General features: G+C 45.8%; 1 non-coding gene across 1 annotated transcript; it reads right to left on the minus strand.

Moving 5' to 3' along the window:
- Positions 1 to 9,656: 9,656 nt before the first annotated feature.
- Positions 9,657 to 9,728, minus strand: trnae-cuc (transfer RNA glutamic acid (anticodon CUC)). The gene has a single exon. It is a non-coding gene; the product is annotated as a tRNA-Glu (tRNA).
- Positions 9,729 to 11,187: the final 1,459 nt, after the last annotated feature.

An 11,187-nucleotide genomic window follows, 5' to 3' on the forward strand; every position in this document is an offset into this window, starting at 1 on the left:
CACAAAACACCAATTCAATCCAGCATCTTGGATCCTAAACTGAAACTCCATCACACCGTGGCTCTGCTGGGGCTCCCACAGGTGAGTGAGGCTGAGCTCCAGTCTGCTCTGAGGAGGCAGCAGACATCTGCACCACTCAGAGGTTTGGTTGGTGTCTTTGACAAAATCCCAACAAACTCAAATCCTGTTGAATCAGGAAGTTCTAGTTGAACTCTCATCCACATCACATGACCAAGAAAACCTCCTCTTTCATTCAGACCAGAACAGACAAACATAGAAACATTGACACGACAGGTGGGCACCGTCAACTTAAAGCACGTTAAAATGGCAAAATATGAGGCCATGCATGCATTTATTATGCAAAATATTTAATACTTTATTGATAATAAGGATTCCAAGAAACTTTCTAAAACCAGGCCGACCTGTGCCGTGTGCTAGCCTATGGAAACAAACAGACCCAGAATCAGATATAGAGGTTCAGGTTCTGGATGGTTCTGGTTGGTTCCTGCAGTAATTGAAGCAGTTAAAGGCATGTATATCCAAGTGTGTGTGTATGTGTGTGTCAAAAACTGACCCACTTCTTTTGCCAACATGAGCCCACAGTGGTGGTGTCTCTAAAGAGGTGGAGCTCTGTCCTTCACCTGCTAGGTTCCAGCAGGCAGCTCAGGTCTAGTTTTCTTCACTGAGCCTCCATGATGAGTTTCCTCTGAGAAGTTCTTGTCCAAGGTCCCAGCTGGTAAAACCATTGTCACCAGTGATACTGGGACCCTGCAGTCCAGTGGTCTTATCAGGACCACACTGGACCTGCCGTCTTTGTTTGTTGTGTTGTTGTGCAATGTGAGAGAATGTGACAGACCATTTTATACCAAAGAAAGGCTGCGTGTGTGTGTGTGTGTGTGTGTGTGTGTGTGTGTGTGTGTGTGTGTGTGTGTGTGTGTGCGTGTGTGTGTGTGTGTGTGTGTGTGTGTGTAACCATGTTAAACTCTTTTAAATAAATGTTTCAACCTGCTATTATCTGGATGCTGTATGATTCCTGCAACCCCAGACTAACTCAGGTGTTCGTACTGCAACCTAAAGTATGGTGATGAGGAGAATGATGAACAATCCACAAGGTGATCAGAAAATAAGAAATGGATTCAGGAACAACAAACCCATCTCTGAACATGTGATTGAAACATGTGAGTGGGACTGGCAGAACCTGGCTTTACCTCAAAGTGTCTCATCCAGAGATCTGTGACAGGCGTCTGCTGTGGAGGGTCAATCTGTCCGTCCACATTCAGATCATCGATGCAGCGACTCTGCTAGGATCAAACTACTCAGGATGAAACAGACCAATGTGGACATCAAGTAGCAACTCAGCAGCTGATCAACAGAGTCCTCAGCACCAGTAGAGCCTGGTCCTGGTCCCTGGGGGGCTCCAACCACCAGCCTCTCTGTTAACAGCCGAGCGCCACAGAGACTCTGAGTCTCCTGCTGTTCATGAAGAGTTTTCAGGCTAAATTCAGTGTGTGAGGTCCACACTGCACATTTGAGGGACCATGAAGGACAGAGGAGAGTCTGACTGTCATGGTGAAAGCCTTCAGCACTAGAACTGAAACAGCCCCACCATCTTAACCCCCCCAGACCAAACATCATCGTCCAGCCTCCAACCAGAGGTCCCTCAGTTATCATGGAGCCACAGGTGGAGTCTGGATTCTTTTCTAGAATGAGACGGCAGTGACAGTCCTGCAGAGTGACATCACTGACATGAATGGATGACTTCAGTCACATGACTGGATGACTTCAGTCACGTGATTGGATGACTTCAGTCATGACTGGATGACTTCAGTCACGTGACTTCAGTGCCAAACAGTGCACACTGGTGCCTACCAGTCAAAACCACCTCAGACTGTATCATTCTATATGCTTGGCTGTAGTGTGTGTGTGTGTGTGTGTGTTTTTAAAAAAGCAAAAAAGTCTTTTTTTCAGCAACAGAACTTTAATACAAACACGAAATGAAAAGCAGAACAAGCCAGAACCCAAAATATGGATTTACAGAGGAAGCGTGCTGGGCCCAGAACCCAGAGGTGGATGGATCAAAACCATCCTCTGCTAAAAGAAGGGAACAAAATAAACCTGGTTATTTTGAAATGTGAATCTGTTGAAGAAGGTGGAAATGGTGAGGGAGTCAGTTGTTCCTTTTGTTTTATGACAGAGACCTCATTGTTAACTAAATCATTTTAATTCTTTACTTGAAGATTCACGCTTTTTCACTCAAAATGTTTGACAACTTCCTCCATGCTGGTGCCCCATCACACACAACAGGTGCACTTGTCCTCTTTTCTCCTCTGACCCTCAAACATTCACAGTCTTCCAGTGAACGTCCAATCGTCCTCTGAAATAAGAGATGAATCTTTCCCTGCTGAGACTCCTGATCTCTGACTGTCACTAGCATGTGCTAGCAGAATACAGCACTCCTTCTTCATGATCTGTCTTTGTCTCTGACCAGCTCTCCTGCTCTCTTTCCTCCTACCAGTCAAAGCAGACATCTGCACCTACTGATCTTGGATCTGCTGACCGTTCCTGCCTGGTAAAAGAAGGAACCAGCACCTGGTTCTCCAGGCTGAATGAACTCCAGGACGTTGGCCAGCCGTGTCAGTTGGAACCTTATTTGTCCAAATAGAGAAAAAATAAGTCTGATTGTTGATGAAAGATGTCATCATGGCTTTGAAACTGTGGTTGGGGACCAGCCAACATGAGCACATTCATGGAAGAACAGCAGTAAAAACAGGAAGTGTTAGTTAGCAAGTACTCACCAGTCTGTCACTATCATACTTGATTCTAGTGGAACAAAATGGCTGCTGCTGACTGTGCTGCCTGGTGGAGGATCACTCTTCACCATCCTCTCAGGCCTTGATGGAACCAAAAAGGCCAGTTCCTGGAGAAGATCTTCTAGGGGTCCAGGTTAAAGCGGTGCCCCAGCTGGCACCAGGCGCTGACCCAGGTCCTGCATGGGAGATACTGTCAGTTCTGTTCTGCCCTGCTCACAACCACAGGCTGGTGTTGAGGCCTGCAGCAACCAGGGCCCCAGTCACCAAGAGTATAAAGGCTGGTCATTGTGGCAGTGGGAGGAGTCAAAATGAAGACAGACCAATGAGAGCAGGACGTTACTGGAGAAGTCAGAAGAACTTGACCATGTTTCCTACAGTACCCAGGAGGCCTGGTAGTTGTTGAAGGAAGCTCCAAAAGCAAAGAGCAGACAGCAGGACATCAAAAGAAAAGATCCAGACACTAAAACTACAAGTAGAAACAAGAAGAAGTACTAAAAGCTTTGGAAAGATACTACAAGGTTGGATATACATTATTATATACACTACTATTCTCCTGACTCCTAAAGAGGGACAGGAAACATTAGAATGTGGATCAGATCAGCTGATTTCAGTGTTGAGTCCATCCCTTCATCCACTTTCTATTCTTGTCCTTTAAGGGTCATGGGGGGGGGTTGATCCCAGGTGACATTGTTCAAGAGGCAGGGTTCACCCTGGACAGGTCACCAGTCCATCAGGAGAGATGAGGTGGTCGGTGTCATGCAACCTAAACTAAAACATTAGTCAGGTCAAATTCAGATTAAAGCAAGAGTCTCCAGATCAAAGTCAGAATTCCTGATGATGTCATCAGGGCTTTGACAGGAGCTAGAATTCTGTCTTTGATCTCAGGAGGACATGAAAGAAACACAACTGAGGAAAGTAGAGGAGAACATTCAGCTTCATTAGAAACACTTGAACTGTTGAACAGTAGAATTCGTTTGAAACAGTTTACAACACTGAGTGACAGGATTGAAGAGGGAAGGTTTTCTGCTTTAAAATTAATTCTAACTTAAAAGTCAAGTCAAGTCAATTTTAATTATAAAGTGCCTAACTAATCCTAACCCTTTCATCTACTGATTAACCACAAAATGCAGTCAAATGCCAGTAAATTCTGAGTATTTATTCATTATTCATGATTATTTATTATTTTTGAATCCATTTTCATTGTCACTCTTCTGTTCATTTTCAGTTTGATTCATAAAAATGAACAAACTTTGACGTGTTTTCTTCTCTTGTGTGTCAACAACTTTGGATTGGGAATCTCCTGACAAACAGACCACATGACCAGGAGGAAGTGTTGTTGGTGAGTTAGGCCCCTGAGCTCAAGACAGTTGGGACCAATAAAGGACAGCTTCCAATGCAGCTGTGAAGCCTCATTGTCAGCTGGGAGGAACGACAGGTGTCTCCCTCTAGTGGCTCCTCACAGCAACACCAGCCTCATTTCAAACACATGCATCCACCACCTCACTACCAAAGGCCAGTTGGGCCTGGACAGACAGGTGAGTTTCAAGTGTTGGACAAAGGTCTTTAAGATGTTCTTATTAATTCTATAACATCTGAGATTAAAATCTATGGAATTACAACCAACAAGCAGCCAAACACCTGATCAGATGCTCCTTCATCAGGCTGAGGAGAATCAATCTAAACTGGGATGAAGAAAATTAACTGAGAGGAGAAACCTCCTGATTGGCTGACATGGACCCACCTGATCCATGTCAGCCTTGTTGGAGCAGAAAGAGGTGGATCAGAGGAATCAGTGGATCAAGACTCAGGTGGCAGATGAAGAGTCTCTTTATTCACAATGGAGTCAGAGAAATCTTCCAACGTGAGAGAACGTGACAGACCATTTTATACTGAAGACAGGCTGTGTGTGTGTGTGTGTGTGTGTGTGTGTGTGTGTGTGTGTGTGTGTGTGTGTGTGTGTGTGTGTGTGTGTGTGTGCGCGTGCATATGTACCATAAATGACAAATTAGTAGCAAAATCGATGTGGACCCCAGGCGTTTAAAAGAGACCAGGCGTCTCTTGGTAACAGGCTTTTATTTTGGCGCTGGCCAGCACTGGGCCACTATTATTATTTTTTTAGCAATAGGTATACAAGGTATAACAATATACTGAAGTACTTTAAAGAACAGTAGTGCAAATATCAAGATTGTCCAGAGAACACTTTACACAAGAACACTTTATTAGTAAGAAAAGGGGCGTGACAACTTGAGGCCCGTATCCTTCCACTTCCACGACAGTCTCATGCAGCCAAAATAGCAGATCTACACATTCACAATGACGCGTTACCACCTTGAAGATCTTTTTTTTTGCATGGAACCGTGAGCTTGAAGATTTGCTGTCTGCGGTGCACTGACATCATGAGACATAAATTACTGGGAAGTAAAAATAAATTGCAAAATCTTACATGAAACCAAGTTAAGATAACATTGATCTCAAATAACGGCCCCCAGGCGTTTAAACAAGCCTGGCGTTTATTTGAGACAGGCGTCTACTTTACAAAATGAGGTCGGACCCTCGGCCATCAAATGAGACCCGGCGGAACTTTGACACCAGGCTGTTAATTGGTGATTTACGGTATTTATTTTACTGACTACTTCATTGACAGGTGGTACAAATGTCTGGTGTTTCCTGAACTTAACTGAGTGCTGCTCAGTAAAGTTGCCATGACTTGAGATTCTCTTCCTGCTGGGTCCATTTCAACATTCTTATCCTTCCTATCACTGGAGATAAAGTATCAGTCAGAGCTGTACTTGATTAGTACTGCATATAGTACACATCAGTCACTGCCATTACACAGTGGAATGGTAGTTGAAGTACTGTTTAGCAGCAAGCTGAAAACTGTTGTGGTCTTTGACAGTTCTCTTGTTTCTGAATGAAAATCCTGTGAAGGAGAATCATGGAGACATCCTAAAAATGGCTGAGGTCTCTGAGCTGCAGCAGGTCTGAGCTGCTTTTGATCCCCAGATGATGAGGAGGCAGTGAATGGTGGGTTTGGTGGAGCTGGAAAAGGCTGCAGGTGGTGAGGGGTCTGCTGGTATCAGGACTTCCTCTCCAGGTCTGAGGGCTTCTCCCTGCAGTTCCCACAAACACCACAACAGTCCTGGAACCCCTGCAGATGGTGGAGGACCATGATGACCCCGATGCACCATCAGGCCATCAAAAACCAGTCCTGATGGTCAAAAAGGTCCCTCCACTCATCCAGGGTCAACTCTAGAAGAAGCTTCTGGAACAGATGAGCAAACACTCTCAAATAGAAATCCTGATGTAAACACACTGGCAAACCAACGTTTACCACAATGTTGATTTTTACAATTTCCTTCAATGTTTGAAAAACATCAAAGTGGACAGAAGCCCAGATGGTCCAAACCTGTTTCCTGTCTCCTGCCATTGTGGAGAGCCTCTGTTCTGTCCTGCTGCTTTCCAGTTGTCTCTACTGAGCACCTCTGCTGGTTCCACCTTGAAGAGGGTCTGAGCTAAAACTGAACCTTGGGGAACTTCAACCTTTGATCTCAGAGTTTTGTGTTTGATCTTAGAAGTCTTTGTTCTCTCAATGTCAAGTTTTTTACTCTTTTTGCTGTTTTCCCCACACTTGAAGGAGAGTTGTACCAATCAAGATCATCAGGCAGGAATGCACTCCAAACCAAACTGCTTTTTCTCGTTTTTATTTTTTCTTCATTTTTTCATCCACACCTACTGATCTTGGATCTGCTGCCCGTTCCTGCCTGGTAAAAGAAGGAGCCAGCACCTGGTTCTCCAGGCTGAATGAACTCCAGGACGTTGGCCAGCTGGCACCAGGCGCTGACCCAGGTCCTGCATGGGAGATACTGTCAGTTCTGTTCTGCCCTGCTCACAACCACAGGCTGGTGTTGAGGCCTGCAGCAACCAGGGCCCCAGTCACCAAGAGTATAAAGGCTGGTCATTGTGGCAGTGGGAGGAGTCAAAATGAAGACAGACCAATGAGAGCAGGACGTTACTGGAGAAGTCAGAAGAACTTGACCATGTTTCCGACAGTACCCAGGAGGCCTGGTAGTTGTTGAAGGAAGCTCCAAAAGCAAAGAGCAGACAGCAGGACATCAAAAGAAAAGATCCAGACATAATCCTCCTCTGAGTCCACAGACCTGAGCACCGCTGCTCTGACTACCAGGTTACCTCCTGGTTATCAGGGTGAAGTCAATAAAATAATTAATAATAATAATAAAAGAAATAAATAATACTAAATCAAGGCCTGTTTAATAGATGGTAGAGCAGAGAGGAGCAGAGAGGAGCAGAGGAAGAGAGCTGGGACCAGAACCCAGAGGTTGATGGATCAAAACCATCCTCTGCTAAAAGAAAGGAGCCAAATAAACCTGGTTGTTTTGAAATGTGGATCTGATAAAAAGAGGTGGAAGTCAGAATTCAAATCATTGAGAGAGTTAATAACATTCTACTTTTCCACTGAAGCAAAAGAAGTCTTCAGAAGGTTTTTGTGATTCAACATAGCAGCTAAGTTTCCATTTCTATACTGATTGTCTGCAATGGTTCGTGGGGGTGGAGCCTATCACAGCTGACAATGGGTGAGGAGGGGGTTCACCCTTGATGGGTCGCCAGTCCATCCCAGGATCAGCACACACAGACAGACAACCATTCACACTCAGTCATTTAGAGTGTCCAGGTAACCACTACCCTCTTGATGTCTTTGGACTGTGGGAGGAAGCTGGAGAACCAGAGAGAACCCACACAGAGACAGGGAGAACCTGCAGGAGGGGTGGAGGTCGATGAGTCCTGGAGACGTTCAATAATGTCCACAAATTTGGCACCAGGAAGACAGCAGGTGATGGCACCTGGGAGTTCAACAGACCTGATGATTGAACCACCAATCACAAGGATTTCAGCCTCCATTGTAAACAGAGAGTTTAGATGAGAGAGAACCTGCTGTCAGCCTCACCAGTCAGGGCAGTGGCAGAGGCAGCAGAGTTGAATGAAGCAGGACCACCTGGCAGGTCTCAGCTGGAGGTGATGACATCACTGGCCTCAGTCCTCACCAGTGCTCTGCCTAGCAACAGGGACGATGGAGAGAAACCAGTAGAAGCACTCTGAGAGTTGGAGACAGCAGGAGAGAGACCACGACAGAGTCACCCATGGGAAACTGTTGGATCCACTCAGGACTGGCTGGACAGACACAGATCAAAGTCAGAATTGAGTCCAGAGAGGTGGAGGCACCTGGAGCCACTGGATCAGTTTGATCTTTGAGCAGCACAAAGTAGTTTGACACATGAAGGTCGTCTGGAGAGAAGAGAGGAAGAGAAATCCATCTCCCTTCTCCTCAACGGATGAACACAGGAGAGGACGGACATCAGATGGACAGAGAGCGACACTGCTGGACTCTCAGAGCTGTTAAGGCGTCCAGGTGCAGCCAGGAGACAAACAGGGACGCTGCTTGAGGACATCATCCAGGAGGCTCTCCATGGTGTGGAGCTGGGGTCTCAGACTGGAAGCTCTGGCTGCTGAGTTGTCCAACCAGCCGTCACATCACCTCCTGAGCTCTCAGCCTCCTCTTGACCAGGTTCTGGATGCTGACTCAGCAGGAGACAGGAAAGGAATCAATGTTGAAGGAATTCCAAAGCGTCCATCAACCTGCAGGACAAACTCCTTCACTGTGTGGGAGGTTCAGAGTCCCTGGTTTGATTGCAGCTTTGACCTGAGCAGGTGTTCATCCTCATCTCAGTAACAGGGGGACACTTTATCACAGCAGTGGACAAACATCAGCATTCATCACCCTGCAGCTCCTCTGATCAACAGAACAAGCTGAAGTATTCTGAGAAGGAGGGCATGGATCCCTCTCCCTCTCACATGCTAAGCTAGCACTCCACCATTGGAGCTAAGTCCCTGCTAATGAGCAGCAGATGATGGAGGTTGACCTTCATGCAGGGTTGGATGACCTTCACCAGTTGGAGCTTCTCTGGTTGACCAACATGTGGAATCTCTGTCAATACTCTAGTGGTGCTATAAGTGGTGACAATATGGGTTAGTGACTGGGAGTGTGTGTGTGTGTGTGTGTGTGTGTGTGTGTGTGTGTGTGTGTGTGTGTGTGTGTGTGTGTCTGTGTCTGTGTGTGTCTGTGTCTGTGTCTGTGTGTCTGTGTGTTTATATGCAAATCTTTCCATGGAACAACGGTTTTTATTTGAAGCAAGAGCCTCCAGATCAAAGAGAGAATTGATGATATGATGTCATCAGGGGGCTTTGATAGTGTATTTATTTGTACCTAGAATTCTGTCTTTGATCTCAGGAGGACATGAAAGAAACTCAACTTTAAAAAGTATATGAGAGCATTCAGCTTGGTTAGAAAACATTTTGACTGTTCAACAGTAGAGTTTGTTAGAAACAGTTTACAACACTCAGAATTAAATTGAAGACAAAAACCTTCCACACTTAAATCCTGTCTCTAACTTCAAACTGGGGATGAACATTTTTATAATCAATCTGTCTCTATGTGTTGGCCCTGCCATGGACTGGTGACCTGTCCAGGATAAACCCCGCCCCTCACCTGAGGGCTGCTGGGATAGGCTCCACCCCCCACGAACCATTGCAGATCATCAATAACCAAAGCTACTAAGGAGGATTACAGAGTTTGGGAGTCAGTGACTTAATAGAGTCTAACAAAGGGTTGAACCTGAATGAGACAGTCACCCTTCAACATGGGGCCATGGCAGAGTGAACCAAGAACACTACAATGGGGGTGAGAGTGGAGCCATGATGGATTCACAGTTCATCACCTCCACCATCACGTGGACCACCTGATCACCTCTCCCTCAACCTCTAAATAACTCACTCCCTGACCGGGAATCGAACCCGGGCCGCGGCGGTGAGAGCGCCGAATCCTAGCCACTAGACCATCAGGGACCACACTGAGCTCTCCAACAACAGAGACTATACACAATGACTCAAGAACACAGGACTCTGTGGTCTCAGCTTGAGATGCAGAGGGTCCACCAAGACCACCAGACACCTCAGCCCCCGAAAGACAGTCCACCCCCAGGATCCTGTCCCCCCTCTGCTCCAACTCAGCCCTCCATTCATAACTGACTTTCGCTACGTCCGAACTGCCAAGTACCAACCTACGTCCTCCTGCTACGACCTAAACATGGCGGCACCACTCAGACACCCGAGAAGATTGGTGGTGAAGCACGACCTCTGCTGGCAGAGCACAGATACTGCAATTAGGTCGACAGCACCAACGAAAGCCCCACCTGCTGGCCTGACTGTGGTACTGCACTCCACTCTGAACAAACCCTTCACTCATTCTCTATTATTAAGCACATTAACGCACCTGTAAAGGTGTGTTCACATTATATACATATTATATATTTATGCTTGGCCGTTTTTGATGAACTTGGGCGGTACTCTGGTGCAGGGATGAGGTCATGGAGCTGATCTGGGAGCAGTCCTGATGTTAAATGCTGTGATGAAGGACAGTGTGGAGGAAAAATGAGTCAAATTTAAATTGTCAACAGTTTAACGTTGTTGGCAGGACTCCAACCTGAGCAGGGAGACCCCAATGGATTTCTAGTCCATCGCCTTCACCACTCGGCCACAACGACCACATTCACACACTTTTGTAGGAGACTGAAATTCAAAAATTCATCTTAATGTCAGCACAGTCAAATATTTTTTTGTCCTCTCTCAAAGACAAACTATTTGTGTGTGTGTGTTTTTAAAAAGGAAAAAAAGTATTTTTTTCAGCAACAGAACTTTAATACAAACACAAAATGAAAAGCAGAACAAGCCAGAACCCAAAATATGGATTTACAGAGGAAGCGTGCTGGGCCCAGAACCCAGAGTTGGATGGATCAAAACCATCCTCTGCTAAAAGAAGGGAACAAAATAAACCTGGTTGTTTTGAAATGTGAATCTGTTGAAGAGGGTGGAAATGGTGAGGGAGTCAGTTGTTCCTTTTGTTTTATGACAGAGACCTCATTGTTAACTAAATCATTTTAATTCTTTACTTGAAGATTCACGCTTTTTCACTCAAAATGTTTGACAACTTCCTCCATGCTGGTGCCCCATCACACACAACAGGTGCACTTGTCCTCTTTTCTCCTCTGACCCTCAAACATTCACTGTCTTCCAGTGAACGTCCAATTGTCCTCTGAAATAAGAGATGAATCTTTCCCTGCTGAGACTCCTGATCTCTGACTGTCACTAGCATGTGCTAGCAGAATACAGCACTCCTTCTTCATGATCTGTCTTTGTCTCTGACCAGCTCTCCTGCTCTCTTTCCTCCTACCAGTCAAGCAGACATCTGCACCTACTGATCTTGGATCTGCTGCCCGTTCCTGCCTGGTAAAAGAAGGAACCAGCA

This window comes from Aulostomus chinensis, chromosome 1 (genome assembly GCF_037954235.1).
Source record: "Aulostomus chinensis isolate RoL2024-O1b breed Wild chromosome 1, RoL_Achi_v1.0, whole genome shotgun sequence".
Taxonomy (NCBI): Eukaryota; Metazoa; Chordata; class Actinopteri; order Syngnathiformes; family Aulostomidae; genus Aulostomus; species Aulostomus chinensis.